Source organism: Amborella trichopoda, chromosome 11 (assembly GCF_054954075.1).
Source record: "Amborella trichopoda isolate Santa Cruz 75 chromosome 11, AtrichopodaSantaCruz75HAP2 v2.0, whole genome shotgun sequence".
NCBI classification, from domain to species: Eukaryota; Viridiplantae; Streptophyta; class Magnoliopsida; order Amborellales; family Amborellaceae; genus Amborella; species Amborella trichopoda.
This window is the reverse complement of record NC_142346.1, coordinates 32,199,798-32,216,345: the sequence shown is the minus strand read 5'-3', so window position 1 is coordinate 32,216,345 and position 16,548 is coordinate 32,199,798.

Genomic DNA, 16,548 nt, shown 5'->3' with positions numbered 1-16,548 from the left:
TCACCGGTCACAAAGAGAGGGCGGTTGTGAAATTTTCCTCCCAATTGAAGATCATCCTCTAAGAAAGTGATCACCATACATCTACTCAAGATTGTTGGGTTCACCTCAATGGGTTCCACCTCGATCTTGTACACCTCTGGATCGGAATGAGCTTGAACCAGAGCCATACGGTAATCCCTTGAGAGCATGAGAGCATCATAGATGCTGAGAACGACTGGAAGCTTCCTCAGGTGCCCTATCACATTGTATTTCACCTTTTCCTCCTCAGCCTTTCGTGCTCTCGGTCCTACCACTGGCTTGTGTGGTATAGTAGGTTGAGGAGAAAGTTTAGGTGGAGGAGAAAGTTTAGGTGGAGGAGGTAAGTTTTGGGCTGCTGGCTGACTTGATTACACAGCAAGTTTGGTTTGGACAGTATGGGTGGATTGGATGACAGGGATATGTTTTAGTGGAGTGGAGGTTTGAGGTTGAGGCTTAGGAGGTGGTTGGGTGTACAGGATCAGAGGCAACCCAGGGAACTTGAGGATGGGTGGATTATCTAGGGTATTTGGGCGAGGAAGCATCCCAGGGAACTTAAGGATGGGTGGATTGTCTAGGGTATTTGGGCAAGGTAGGAGTGGTGGACCAGGAAACTTTAGGACCTTTGGCCTCTAAGGTGGAGGTTGCAGCGTCTTCCCCGATCTTAGGCTCATTTGCCCCATGCTGAGTGATGCTTTCGAGATCTACAACATGTGACAGACTTATTGAGAATGGAAGCTCTGTCCTCTTGATTCTCTCAACCTCTACTCAAAGTCAGGCTCAGGAGGCCACTGGGGTTTCTTCGGCTTAGACCTCTTGTGCTTCTCAGCAGAAGAAGATGGCTCTGCTTTGGCTTAGGCCGCCAGGGCGTCAGCAAGGGTTAAGAATCTAGCCACTTGGGCCAAAGTCTTTCTCAACAGCCTCTAGTGTGACTTTCTGATATTAGTTCCCTCGAGTTCTTTGTCAAGGGCTCGAAGTCTAGACACTCGGATTGTACGTGCAATAGATATAGAAGAGGAAAGAGAAGGAGAAGAAGAGGAAGAAGAAGAAGGGGAGTTAGAAGGTGTGGGACCTTTAAGGTTATCCTCTCCATCAGACTGATTTGGGCAGCTTTTTACGTCATCACAGGAGTTGGACGTGTACGAGGGCTCTTTTGGGTCTTTCCCTTACTTAGACCATTGGGGGGTGCTTTTAACGTCATCACCCTTATTGGACGTGCCCCGAGTAAAAGGTAGCCCAAGATGTCCTCCTGATGAGTTGGGGGAGTAAGGACAATCGCTCCGGGGATGAAGTCCCTTAAGGTCAGCAATGGAGGCAGAGGCTTGAGAAATTCTTGCTCAACCGGTGGTTGAGGAATCTTGTTCTTCCGGTGAGTAGCCCTTGGCGCCTGTCTTCTCTTGGTTCCATTTGGAGGTGCTTGACCCGTCTTATTAGGTTTGTGAGCAGCCCTAGCTTGATAAATTGCCTCTCACTTTAAGGACTTGAGTATACTCCGCCCGTGATAGACTCTCCATGGCTTGGGAGTCAAGGGTTCAATGGGATTGGAGGCATCATCACTGGAATCTTGCACTGAAACACTCTCCTGGATAGGAGTACTGCCTTTCGGGTGTTCTTCTATAACGGGGTAAGCAATGTGACCTCTCCACACTTTCTCTGCAACTATGGCTTCGAACCCATAGCATTTGCTTAGCTCGTGGTCCCATATCTGATGGTACGGGCACTAGTGATTCTCAATTCCCTGAGCAAGGCACCTGAGCTGCCTCTCTGACTTTGGTGCGACAAGTCCTTATTGGAGCATCGTACTGAATAGAGCCTGAAGGAGATCTGATGGCAGCTCATCGGAAGAGTGCGGGCCTTCGTCTTCCTCTTGTATTGTCACCGCGTGGGAGGCCTCAACTGCCCCGAATGCTTCCTTAAGTTCTTCGAGCTTTATCTGACGCTTCAGGATCAGGGCCTCGATGAATTCTTTGAGTGTGTAGCATTCCTCTATGGGTGGCTTATCCTCCAATGATAAGCACAATAGTTTGCCTGCATATCGAGACCAGCTTGATCTGGAAACTTGATCTCAGGCAGCTCAATCAGATTCTGCTCCAGCAATAATCAAAATAGTGTAGGAACCCATTCCTTTTCGAAAGGATGGACCTTATTCTTATGCTTGGTCCAATAGTCATTTTGATTAAGGTCTACAGGTAGGGGCACCAGTTTGTATGACTGCTGCTGCTTGCCTCTCTGAGGTGCTGTCTACGTCTTTGTTGTGCTTACCCCTTTGGAGAGGTCCAAAGTTTGAGAGGCAGCCTTCTTCGGATCACTAATGGTGACGGCTACATTGATTACCCCTTTTTGCTGATTGCCCCGGGCGTTGGTCTAAGAATTACCATTGCCCCGGTTGTTTCCCAAGCTTTAAGACTGTTGATGTGACCCACCATGGTGGCATGACAGGCTCTCTATGTGAACTGCCTTCGAGATCAGCTCTAACATAGAGGTCGAATTGGAGGCCTCAACATGTAGGGCAATCTCGAGTAGCATGTTTCATATACAGGTCTGAATTGCTTCTTTCTTTGACATAGAATTGGTGTGGTAAGTAGCCAAATCCCTCCATCTGGCTGTGAATTGGTGCACAGGCTCGTCCGGCTCTTGGGTCAGGGTGAGAAGCTCAATGGTTTGAAAGTCTTTAAACCTCAAAGAAGTGTTGGTAGAACAATTGTTCCATCTCTTCCCAAGTGTGTACTGAATTTGGGGGAACCTGAGCATACCATTAAAAGGTCAGGCCATCAAGAGTTTCAATAAACTGATGGAGGAGGAGTCTCCCATCAGCCATTATCTCTCGACATGCCGCTTGGAAATGTGCGATATGTTGGTGCGGGGATGTTGTACCATTGAACAACTGAAGCTACCCTTCTTAGTAATCCAGGGAAAATGGAACCTGATCAATTTAGGAGGGATATGGCTTTTGGTAAAGTGTTGTCCTTTGCATTCCTCGGATCTGTCTGTTCTTCAAGCTGTGGGTTACCATGGCGTCGCTGTCTACCTGTGAAACCATTCGAGGTAAAAAACTGTCTTGCGAGGCCGGCGGGGGAGTCTGCTTTGAAGTTACATCTTTCGAGGGATGGTAATTGGCCTCATGGTAGGACGAATTAGTTGTAGGCCACTCTTGGAAGATATTTTTCATCATCATGGGGCCCCGCTGAATAAAAGCCTAGCAAAACAGTGGAAATTTTGATAGTCTTATAATAACCCTAAAATTGGCCAAGATCTTCATGAGATCTCTCAAAAGTCTCCCGTCAAGTTTCGTCTCATTCCGACATGTTTAAGGCAGTGCAGACTAAGAAACAAATCCGGAAAAATTGGCCTCTAACACCCTAAAACAGACCCTATAACTAGAGCTATATTCTCGGTGTCTCAATTTGTTATGGGACTACTTCCATTTGATCTGGAACGGTCAAAAACGCCCAGGGGTCAAATTTCAACTTGAACGGACACTCCAGGAAGAAGTTATAAGCAAAAGAGGGAAACAGGAGTAGCCGTATACTATTCCCGTGTAGCCACACTGCAACTCTACACCATTGAAGGGACAATCACAAGCAGTAACTTTCGATGCTCATATCTCACCCGTCTCAAGTTGGATCAGGCTCAAATTTGGTAAGCATGTTCATCACATCAAGACGAGTGATTCGATATGTGGCATGCCCCGTGACGATACCTGAGCACGAAGAAACGCTAGAGAGAAGTTGTAGATCTAGGAAGAAAGTGCAAGAAATTCAGCAGCGTCATGACTCACTCGAGAGGCCAAATCACGCTGCCCGCGAGCCTGATCGACGTGAGACCAATTCCATCACGTGCGTAAGGTCTCGGGCCATCTCTGACCTGAACCATGTACATGATGAACGGTCGAATTTCGCACACGAAGCCGACAAAACCACTTCAAATTTCGTAGCCAAAATTCCAGATTCTGGTCAAAATTCCAAAGCTGCAAAATCTTGGTTCAGGCACGGAATCGAGCTGCGTTTATTGCCCCGCTATCCTAACAGTATGCTCAATGTGATCTAGTGAAGAAATCACCGAAAAATATCAAGGAACGAGCACTCTATCGATCTGAAGTTTCAAGATCCATTCAAATTTCAAGTCACATGATCGTGCACTAAAAACACGATCCATGGCTCGAAGTTGGTATCAAATCGATCATCATGCTGAGCCCTACAAGAAAACAATCATCTTTCGATCAACCGAGCATCAGAACGACCCCGGATCATCCATGCAAGATCACGTAAGTTTTAGGGCAACACAAGGACTGTTCTGAAAGTCCACGAATTATTAGGAAGGGGCAAATATGTCCTTTTGCACCCTATTTTCTAATTTCTTTGAAATCATTTTAATCTTACTTTTCAGCAATTAGGGTTACTTTTGATCATCCACTCATGTTTGAGGCAAATTCTATATATATGTACCATCGTTGTACACACCATAGGACTCAACCTTTCACAAAAGATAGAGCTTTGACTTAATACAATTTCTCTTTCTTCTCATTGTTGGGTCATGTTTGAGAGAGAGAGTAAGGTATGAGAAACTTTTGGACCAGTACCCCTAGGATTGAGGTAAATCTTCTCTCTCTTCCTTTTCTTTTCTTCTTCTCTCTCTTCTCTTCTTTCTTCTTCCTCCCCTTTGCCTAAGTTTTCCTCAAAGGCCATGCATGGCAGTGGTAGTGACGTGCATGCCTCTTCGGTGATCTCACAAGTCGTGCATGGCGATGGCAACGCCATGCTCGAGCTCTCCTCCCCCCCTGTCTACTTCTCTACCTCCTGATGAGACTTGTAGACGGCGCTGCTTATTGCCATTCGCATACATACCCTCAACGTCTCACCAAGGAAGCGGGCAGTGAAGCCCATTGCCGTCTGCGGGGGATTCCCCTTGACGTCAAGCGACGATGCCCATCGTAGTTCGCAAAGGGGTCACGACAATACCCGTCGTCACGCAATTGCTTCTTTCGTGCCTCTCTGTGCCCGTTGTTGTGCACCTCGCGAGAAGTTATCATCGTGCGCCTCGTTAGGAGTCATTGTCATCCGCAAGGGACGTGTTGCTTCCTTGCATTGCCAATGGCGACGCTCATTGTCGTCCGCGGGCTTCCTCTCATATTCCATAACTAGCACCGTGTGCCTAACGGGAAGCTATCGTCGTGAGCCTCACTAGAAGCCATCGCCGCCCGCAGGGGATGCGACGTCTTCTCATGATGCCAACGGCGGTACCCATTGTCGTCTGAGTTCTTCCCCTTCCGCCGTCTCGCTCTCTTTCCTTCTCTTCACTCTTTTCTCTCCTTACTTGATTGAGGGTAGACTTAGTCCAGCGCCGCCATATCGATCTCAGTTTAGAGTAGTATTGATGTCGTGCTGGTCTTTGAGAACCATGCCCGTCTTGCTACCACTTCTAGTCGGTAGCTTTCCAGTTGTCATGCTAGTCTCACCCCTTTGTCAAGTTTTCTTCTCTTTTCTCTCTTTATTAGAAGCCTTTCGTTTCATCACTCCCTCATATGAGCATGCAATACCCTAAAACAAGGGTGGGTCCCTTCAACAAGAGGATTCCAAATCAAAGAAGGCGATTCTGAACCAGCTAAAGCAGCTGGGGGCCTTTCTTCGTGATCTAAGAGGGTGCTCACGTGAGCTTGCGCTAGTAAGTCTTGAACCCACCTTAAATGCCTCTCTCATCGGTTGGTATACCTGTCCTTACTCTAGAGCAAGGTTCCGAGAGAGCGATCTCAAATCTCGAGTTCGTTAAAAACTCGAGATACGTGTCACTAGATCATCTAGATCCAGAAGGTGAGATCGAGGCACCTAACCAGCCACATACTTTCCATGTGATCTATCTTCTCCATCATGGCGTGCACCATGTTTTCGAACCTATTCATATGCTTTTCTTGGGAGTCGTTAGGTTCATTCACGACCATAACGCTGACCGTTTCTTCGGGGAGGTCAGTCTCAGATGCAGTTGAAAGCTTCCGAGCTTGGCAGGTCATGTGGGGCAGATCGGTCAGTAAGGGCTCAGCATGCCTAGACTGAACTCGAGTCTTATACGCCGACCGCGTGAGGACCGATTCTCTCTTGGGACCGTGGCTGCTGGGTGGTCAGGTCATCTTCTACAACACTGACCACTGTGCAGGATTCTCGCACCTCCTCTTCGGGCTCTGTCATTTGAAGATAGTAGAAGGGGTTCTTGTGAAGAGGGTCATCAGAGCTGGCTGCCTCGACTATTTGAGTGGCTTCTATGGTCAGGATTTGCAAACCCCTATCGCGCTTGGCTTTGAGGCTTTGATGAAGCTCACACTAGAGCTGCGATCGGGATTGCGGCTGGTCAGCATTTCTTGCGCAAGAAAGAGCCATCTCCATCAGATGAAGCAATGGGTGTGGACCAGAAACTGGGGTCAACCTAGGCCGGGGAGGACGAAGGACTTCATCTCCCATTGGGTCTTTGACCCGAGCTCTCTTATGGGCTCCAGAGATATGACCGAGCTGATGGGACTGGCTCAAGATGGTACTCTTAGGAAGGGTCTTTGAGTGTCAGGGCTCGAGGTGCTCACCTGAAAGAGAAGGGGCAAGCGGGAGAGGGATCAGCTCATGATGGTGTCTGAGTCAGCAGCGAGCGGTATTCCGGGAAGGTGGCGCGTATTCGCCCCTTGAAGAAGGATCACAGGTGACTTGGGAGTCGACTTGGGCTCGAACAGTCGTTCTAGCCTTAGGAGGCGGAGAATTGCGAGCAGGTGTCTATAAGGGAATAGGAGGAGTCTGCCACTTACAGAGTACGTTAATGTGTGCTGAGAGAGAGGAAGAGGGGGTCGTCTCCCCTGTACTCAAGTTGGCATAGTAACAGCATCTTCTTGAGTGGTGGGATGCTCATGCAGAATGTGTATAGGACCTAGCCTGAGGAGGCTCAATTCTGAACACTGTCTTGAGGCAATATGAGGGATGCGCCGAGGTGTGGCTCTAGTGGATGACCCACGAGCCTTAGTGTGTGTGCGAGAGGTGGAGGCCCCAGGGTCTTCTTCTTGATGTGTTGAGTCTCTAAACATAGAGCCTCAAGGTGGTGCAGGAATGTGGGGGTTAGCTGTGCGGCGACCCATAGGAGCAATGGCAACTTGTTTGCCTTTTACAACAGAGGACAGGGTAGCATTTTGGTGTACTTCGGTAGTATGAGTGGCAAGAAACTTACCAATAACAAGGTGCATGCTGTGAGGGGTAGCAGATGTGCTACTGATACAGAATGCTTTGGTGGGGGTTCCACCAAAGCCAGGAGATGGGGAGTTAGGAACTTTTAAGTCCCTTCTCACACCTATTCAGGTCAAGACCTGGGAGCTAGATACTAGGTCTTCACTTAGCAGGAAGGTTGGAAACGAAGCTGCAGGAGCTTGTTCTCGAGGGAAACTCGCGAATGCGGGGATGAGAAAATCCTCAATCCGGATGAATGGGTTAAGGAACCTAGAAGCCATGCGAGTGCAATGCAGAAAAACAAAGGAGAGATTAGCCGAACAAAAATGATCCGACAAAGGGGTAGCGTGTCTTCAATGGAGTCGCCAAGCTGGTTAGATGCCTCGATCTCGCCCCCCCGGTCGGAATGACTTGGTGGCACGTGTCTCAGGTTTTAAGGAGAACCGGGGACTTGAGACCGCTCTTTCGGGAACCTTGTTAAGAACAAGGATAGGTACACTAATCGGTGAGAGAGAAATTTGGTGTGAGGCGGGATACACCTCACCTGGGTCCGTGACTCACTCAGGATGACTCGCGTCAGCACCCTCTTAGATCACGACAGAAAGCCCTCCAATCCCACAAATGGTTCGAAATCGCCTCCGTTGACCTGTACTCTCATGTTTCTGCAATCACACGCGCACGGTTATTTTACAAGGCAAGTGGGCCAAAGGACCCCACCTTGTCTTTGGGCGAATGCACATGGATGTGCACATTCAAAAGAAGAAAGGGAAGAATAATGAAATGAAGATTGGGCTGATAAAAGGAGAAGGAAGAAATAGAATAAAGGAAAGAGAAGAGAAGAAAGAGAAATTTGACCAAGTGGTTAGATTGACATAGTGGCTAGACCAGTACAATGATAGATTTTGCGTGGTAGTAAGATGGGCACGATAACTCAGATCGGCATGGAGGTTAAATTGCTTGACGACAAGACTACCATGATAATGTTAAACTTAACCTATCCCTTTGTCAAACGAGAGAGAAGGAAGAAAGAAGAGAGAGAAGAAAGAAAGGGAGAAAGAGAAGAGACGAAAGAGTAAGAGAAGAATAGTGAGAGAGAAGAAGGAAGAAAAGTAGAGGGAGAATGAGAGAGAGGATAAAGAGATAGAAGAAGAGAGAACAAGAAGAGAAGAGAAGAGAGAGAGAGGAAAGATAATAGAAAAGAAAGAAGAAGAAGAGTGGGGAAATAAGAGAGAAGACAGTAGAGCGAGAAGAAGAAGTGAAGATAAGAGAGAAAAGAAGAAAATGACAGAAGGGAGGAGATGAAGAAGAGAAGAAGAAGAATAGAAGAAAAAAAGCGATGATAAGAGAAGAGAGAAGAAGAAGAAGAAGAAAAGAAGAGGAGAGGAGAGAGATGAGAGAGGAGAAGAAGAGAAGACGAGAAGAGAAGAGAGAAGAAGAAGAAGAAGAGAGGAGAGGAGAGAGATGAGAGAGAAGAAGAAGAAGAGAAGATAAGAGAATAGAAGAGAAGAGGAGAGGAGAGAGATGAGAGAGGAGAAGAACAAACGAAGAGAAGAGAAGAGATAAAGAGGAAAGATGGGAGAGAGGGGAGAGACATAAAGTATGAGAGAGAAAGAGAAGAGCTGAGGGAGAGGAGATATGAGGAAGAAAAGAAGAAGATGAGAAGCGACAAAACGGAGAAGAAAGGAGAAAATCAGGGGAGATATGAGAGATATGTCATGGATGGCGATGGTCATCACCGTTCATGATAGGAGGGAGAGGAAGAAGGTAACATGGAGGACAATGGGTCCTGTCATCCAGGACAGAAGATAAAGAAAGAAGAAAGGAACATGGATGGCGATGGGTTCCGCCGTCCATGATAGAGGAGAGAGAAAGGAGGAAGGGGAGAAGAAACATGGTAGGAAAGAGAGAAGATAATATGGACGTAGATGGGTTTTTCCATCCATGGCAGAAGAAAGAGAGTAAGAGAGAACATGGACGGCGATGGGTTCTGCCATCCATGATAGGGGAAAAAGAGACAAGAGAGAGAAAAGAAGGGACACGCTCGGCTATAAGCATTGTCGTGCTTGTCAGAAGAGACTCAGGCACGACCCGGCCTGCCACTCAAGACAGGGCCACTCTATGCCTTAGTAGAGGATAAGAAAAGAAATGTCATGCGTGACGATGAGCATCGACATGCACAACATGGGGGAGGAGGAATGAAGAGAGATATGAAAAGGAAAGTAAAGAGAAAACGAAAGGAGAGAGAGATAGAGAGAAGATATTAGGAAAGAGAGCAGAGAGAGAAGAAAGAAGAGAAAGAAATGAGAGAAAGAAGAAAGAAAAGTAGAGAGAGACGGGAAGAGGAGAGAGAAAATTAAGAAAGAGAGAGAGAAGATTAGGAAAGGGAGAGAATGAGATAAGACAGAGCATGAGAGAGAAAAGGAAAAGAGGAGAAAAAAGTTTAGGAAAGAGAGAAACATACACGGCGGTACTTATTGTCGCATGTTGAGAGAGAGATGAAGAGAGAGAGAAGAAGAAGAAGAGAGAAAGAGAGAAGAAGAAGAGAGAGAAAGAAAAAAGAGGAGGAAAGAGAAAATTACCTAGGGGTACTGAGCTCTTTCTTCTCTCTCCTCTCTCACTCTCTCGTGGACGTGGCCCTCAACCTCAAAGCTTAACTCTAATTTTTATTAATCACAAATGAAGGTCCTTTACAATGAGGTATAACGTGATATATATATGGGTGGGCCCAAAACATGGGTAGATGCCCAAAACTTACTCTAATTGCTAAAGTATACAATTTATGTGAATTAAAATAAAATATAAAAATGGGTATAAAATTACGGTTTCATCCCTACCTAGCAATACATGAAGATTCAAAACAGTCCATGCTGCAATCATGGATCTTCGATTTTTCTAGAATTTTTCGAGGTTGCTCTAGCATTAGCATTTCCCAAATATGATTTTTTTCTCATTGGGCTCTGCATGATGATCAATTTGACACGAACTTCGAGCCACGGATCGTGTTTTTAGGCTAAGATCATGCGACTTCAAATTTGTACGAAACTTGAAAACTTCTGATCGATAGTGCACTCTTTTCTTGATGTATTTCCTTGGTTTCTTTATTGAATTGCATTGAGCATGTGGTAAAGATCGCATTGCAACAAACGCAGCTTGATTTCGTGCCCGAACGAAGATTTTACAATTTTGGGTTTTTGGTCGGAACTTGAATTCCGACGACCAGAATTTTGTAGTAATTTTAACACCTTCGTATGCCAAATCTAACTGTTCATCACGTGCGAGTTCAGATCAGACATAACCTTGGACCTTAAGCTCGTATTGCAACTGGTTTCGCATCGATCGGGTACACGAGCATCGTGATGTGGCCACTCGAGTGGGTAGTACTACTGTTGATTTTACTGCAACTATGATCATGAATCATCATCTTCTCTCTAGCTTTTCTCCTTGCTCAGACATCGTCACAGGACGTGCCATATATCAAAACGTTCATCTTGACGAGACGAACACGCTCGTAAAATTTGAGCACAAGTTGACTCGTAACGAGGGAGGTATGAGTCCCGATACTGATCATGACTGTGAAAACTATTCCCCTTTAATGGAGACTATTGCAGGGAGGGCGCACGGGAATAACGTGTTGCCTCTCTTTTTTCAGTTTTTTGCCCATAACTTTGTCTTGAAATGTCTGTTTAAGTCGAAATTTGACCCCTAGTTCGACTATGCCAGATCTAATGGCAGTGGTTCCATGGCCACTTGACGCCTTGATAATATGGTTCCAGTTATAGGGTCCGTTTCAAGGTGCTAGAGGCTGATTTTTCTGAAACTGTTTCCTTGTTTGCACTGCCTTGAACATGTCGGATTGTGATGAAACTTGGCAGGTAGCCTTTTGAGGTCCTTAGGATGATCCTCACCCGTTCTGGGGTAATTCTGAGGCTGTTGAGAATTCCACTGAAAGTCAGAGCTTTATTGACCGGCTTCTTCTTTATTCCGCATCGGGGACCCAAGGTGTTCAAAAATGCCTTCAAACAGCTCTATCCACCCTATCTGTCATACTTACCCTATACCCCTATCTGCCCCTCTCTCATCCCATACCTCTATCCACCCCTCTCTCACATTATACCCCTATCCGCCCCTCTCTCACCTATACCCAACCCTCTCTCACATATACACTCTATCCGCACCTATTTCACCCTGTACCCCTATCTGCCCCCTTGTCACCTATATACTCTACCTATACCCCTATCCGCCCCTCTCTCACCTATACACTTTATCCGCACCTATACACTCTATTCACCCCTTGCGAGTCCGAACCCGCACTATAAGCGGGTCCATCATTCTTTGACCCCCATTCATCTCATTTTCTCTCACTTTAAACACTCTCTTCTCTCTCTAAATCATATCTTAACTTCTTATTCACTTTCCTTTATTTGTACTTAATAATTCTTTTATCTCTCTCTTTGCTTGTTGTTTCCTTCACTTCTTGAGCACTCGACTTGGAGCCATCTTGAGATAGTGCCCTAGGGTTCTAACTCTCGGATTGCTACTCTAACCATCATCTCGTACAGTGAAGTTGGGGCATAAGAGACACTGATTCTCTTACACTCGGTCACTCAAGTTGGGATCATGCTGAGTTAGCTTTCTTTAGAATTATGACCATTTCACTACTCTAACCACTAAGTCATATAATGTTTGAGTTGTCAAAAGACTTTCATCTCTTTCTCTCTCTTTCTCTTTCACTTTTTTCTCTCACTTGATCACTTTTAGGGAGCTCTTTGGTTTTAGTGATATAGTTATAGGCTCAGTCATATCACTCCACTTTCCAAATCCTCCGAATACCAAGGGTTTATGCCTGGTGCTTTTCTTTGTCTCTGGTAATACCTCTTCGAAGAGGTGATGCCGGAATGCTGCCCAATTTTCTCTGGGTCGTCTCTGTACTTCCTTTGTCTTCTTCATTTTCTTCTTCTTTTTCTCGCCTCTAAACTAAGTTCTCATCAAGTTCTTATTCTTATTATTTTCTTTCTTCTCTCTCTTGCTTATTTCTCTTGTCACTCTACCCCTAAAACTAGAGCCATTAACCCCATAAAACACATCAAAGAGGAGTAAATTATATTTGGATTGCATTAGCAGTTTTTAAGTGAGAGTCCAGGTGATATGTTGAGTTTAGAGAGGGGCCGAATCCAAACTGCATTGCTGTACAGCCGGAGGGCATTCGTTCATTGATCTAAGAGGGGAATAGGCCAGGCCTATCTCACAAACTCAAATTGCGGTGAGGTAGGTGCTCGAGTCTTATCTCTTCATTGCTTTAAAATCATCTCGTAGTTGGACATACCTATCTGCACGTGACATACGAGTCGCACATACGCTCGTGAGGTCAACGCAGTTGTTCGAGAGAGGGTCAATCGAACCCGAGTCCCTGAGGTAGCCTAGGCGAGGTATATCTAGGCCCGACCAGATACTATTTGAAAGTGCGCTTTACTTTGATTCTTTAGAGCCTGGGCCTTAACAAACTGCACCCATTCTAAAATACCTCGCTTTTTTAACATGTTATTACTTTAAAAATGGATGAAATGTTTTACCAAATTTACGTTAAAAGCGTCTCGTATCTAATTTATGATTTATAATTTTCGAACAAAAAGAGTTTAGAGTGGGCCCATGTTTAGCCAGTTTTGGTAGTTTGATCGGTCAAATAAAATTGAATATTTTTAAAATATTTTAGATTTCAAATTTATTTTTATATTTTAAAATTATTATTTAATCTATTCAACTGGCGATTAGACCAATTCTGACTGGAATAGATTTCTCTTTGGTTTGAAATACTATTATAAATAGGGTGCAGTTTGTATAGAGCCTAGGCTCTAAACCATTAAATTAGAGCCAACCTTCAAATAGTGTCGAGAAATGTGGTTTTAATATTGAAAATCTAAGTGATAGCCTTAAAATATATTTTTATATTTTTTATAAAGTTTAAAGCTTCAAAAATAGTGTAGATCAACATTTCTATGACAACTTGAAAATCTTGAAAATTGACGGTTCAAAATGCGTTACAAAATACACTATTCCCAAAACTTGCGATCCATTTTTTTCTCATGTCCATAGATCTTGATGTCGAGATGATCAATTTGAAGATATTTGGGCATCAAAACAACCTCGGCTAGTAAAAGTTTTGAGCTAGGCTCAAATTTAATTGTTTAGAGCCTCGGCTCTATATAAACTTTTCCCTTACAAATATGATACAAATCCTAAATCTCTCTACTACACAAAGTTCGCCACGTTTTGGCCGCAATGTCTTCCTACACCAATACCACCCATATCATTATCACCTCATGTTGTGATGCTAGAGTTCAGTGCCTTCATCACCCTCTTATTTTTTTGGCACTACTTCTATTGCCAATTTTCCATGCTCCAACTTAAAATTAAGGTTTGATTGTTTTGTCATCATGATAAAGTTATGAATATATATGTAGCAGTTTTGAAAAAAGGACCGGTGGGGTGGATCGTCCACTTCCATTCTCGTTACAGATCGGCTGGAACGGCGATTAGGATCGTTGTTGAATCGTTTGGATCAGTGATCCCAAAAATTTAAAAATAAATACAATAAAATAGAAATTAAAATAGAGGTTTATTGGGTGGGCATTTAAGGTGGACCGCAAAACCATTAGATAAATTTAAAAAAAAGCAAAAAGGAAAAAAAAATATGGGCATGGCCCCAGCGAGTTTTTTCGTTAGCGTAACGTCAAAACCAGCAAACTACAGCTCGAAAGCAAGAAACAACGGTGCTAACGTGCATCCCTTATCTTGCTTTTCTTTGCACCTACATGCGCGCTAGTGCACTACTTCTTCGCAGCTAGCGCACACTACGTTTTCTTCGTAGTGCTAGCGCACTATGCTTTCTTCGTAGCTAGCTTGCACTACGTTTTCTTCGTACACACTACGTTTTCTTCGTAGCTAGTGCGCACTACATTTTCTTTGCAGCTAGCACGCACTGTAGTTTTTTTGCTGGTGCGTTTCATTATGAACTCAAAAGTGGAAGGCTGATTACTGAGGTCTTAAGATCCTATAAGTTCAGCCATTCCATTTGTGCTTGAAGCAAGTAGGCGACGCGAATCCATGGTTTCTATGTTTCAATCGGATACCAATTGCTTGGATGTGTTTGAAAGCCTCGAGATGAATTGACTCTTGCATAACTCATTCTTTCTAGTTGGGAAAGGTTTGTCTTGTGTCTCTAGGTCCATTTCTTGATGTGATGGGCGAACGACTGAGATTGAACTTGCGCGTGGTGGATTCACAATCTACTTGATCCATTTGGTTACATCTACCCCTACTCCTGCACAAGGTTTAGTCTCTATCTATGTTTATGGAATCGGTTCAAATCTGACAGATTTTGCATCAAGATCAGCGACCCGGATTAGCAATTGCCGGATTTCAAAACTTGATGATGAATATCACCGGTGCTTTCAAAAGATATCAAAATTGGGTCTTCAGGATTGGAAAGCATTCTTTCATATTCCAAAAGTGTGATCCACAAGCGCGGTAATTGAAAAAATCTTGTAAAAAAAAGAAAAGAATAGTTCTTGTAAAATCCTCACGGGTTTAGTACCCTGAAATTCATTTGCTTGTTAGGAATGCTAAATGATGTGAAACAGGGAAATGAAATGGGGGTGGCAATGGACCTGATTAGACCCGAGACCCGACGGATATACCCAACCTCGTGTTTGGGTATGGGTCAAAATCTTGGACCCGAATACTATTTGGGTCTGGGTCTAGGTCTAGGTTCAACCAGATCTGACCCGTACCCATAGTCATATGATGCTAATCATGCATCTTTAGGTTCACGTTACGTGTTCATATTGTCATTATATTGACAATATTTACAATATTATTGAAATAAAAAAAAAAAAACTCATAGTCATAAGGTATATGATGGTAAAAAAAAAGGGCCAAAAAAAACAGACCCAAGACCCAACAGGTAGACCCATGACCCAACAGGTTTGGTAGGGTTCCAAATTTTGGACCCGAATAGAGGGTCCAGCTGTACCTGACCCATTGCCATACCTGATCTTGTGGAAGAAAGGGCTTTTTTTTTTTCAAGTGGATGGGGCAGAGATTGTTTTCCGACTTACTCCTTTCTACCAATTCTACAACCGTTATGCTTATTTGGAAAGCAGTGAAAATATTATGTAATCTCCTTTTTTGGAAGAAAAAAAAAAAAGTTCTGTGGGCGTCCTGCCCGAATTCTCTTATTGGTAAGTAGGTGAAGAACGGCCCTCACCCTTGAGAAATGAAGCACATTAAACTACCTTATTTTCCACTCCTTAGTCGTTCAGACCTAAAACTCAGTCCAATGGATACAGGGAAAAGAATAATAAATTATAAAATAAAAGCGTAGAGAGGATATACCAATGCAGTCTAACCCAAAGACCGTTTCACAAGACTCAATAATAATTTATTTACTCAATTCTATATGTTTCAAAGATAGAGAACTTAACCTTTAGATACATATTAAAATAAATAATTATTCACAAATAACAAAACCGACAACACATTCTCTCTCTCTATCTTCATATCAAATTTCATGCAAATCTTCCTCTCACATTAATCTCTCTTCCCTTTCTAACCATCAAATCTAATCTCTAACCAGATCTTATCGTACCTTTTTCTGCTATCAAATTTCCTAAACTCAAGGATCATCTATCTAATTTCCAATATGCAAAGAAGATTAACCCATTAGAAAAACAAAAACTCACGCCAAAAGAAAAAGGAAAAAGTTTATATTAGGATGCAACCTTATAATGTAGAACTACGGATGCACCTCAAAAATCCATCGGAAAAGGTTGTTTTAATATTGAAAAACCCTTTGATTGATCATCTCAACATCGAGATATATGACCATAAAAAATAAAAAGAATTTAAGTCTCAGATTTTACAACATATTATCTACACCGTCCATTTTCAAGATTTTCATATGTTTATAGATCTACTTGACTTTAACTATTTTTTAAATTTAAAATTTTATAATTAGATATAAAAATAGATTTTGAGATAATCCTAAGAACACTTTACATCAAAATTATATACCATGATAAAATTTGAAGGTACACCTTACCTCTACATCTACGGACGCATCCGTATGCAAGCTACACCCAAAGAAAAAAAAAGGCCTAGCTCCTAAAAAGAAAAAATAAAAAAAACTCACAACAAGATAAAAATCCTTAAATCTAAAAATAAAATAAAAACCACTGCTTCACCATGGACATGAAAAAAACAAAAAAAAAATTCAAGTTTTAGAAGCAGTGCATCTTGTAATGCATTTTTGAACAATCAATTTTCAAGTTTTCATAGATATGCTCGA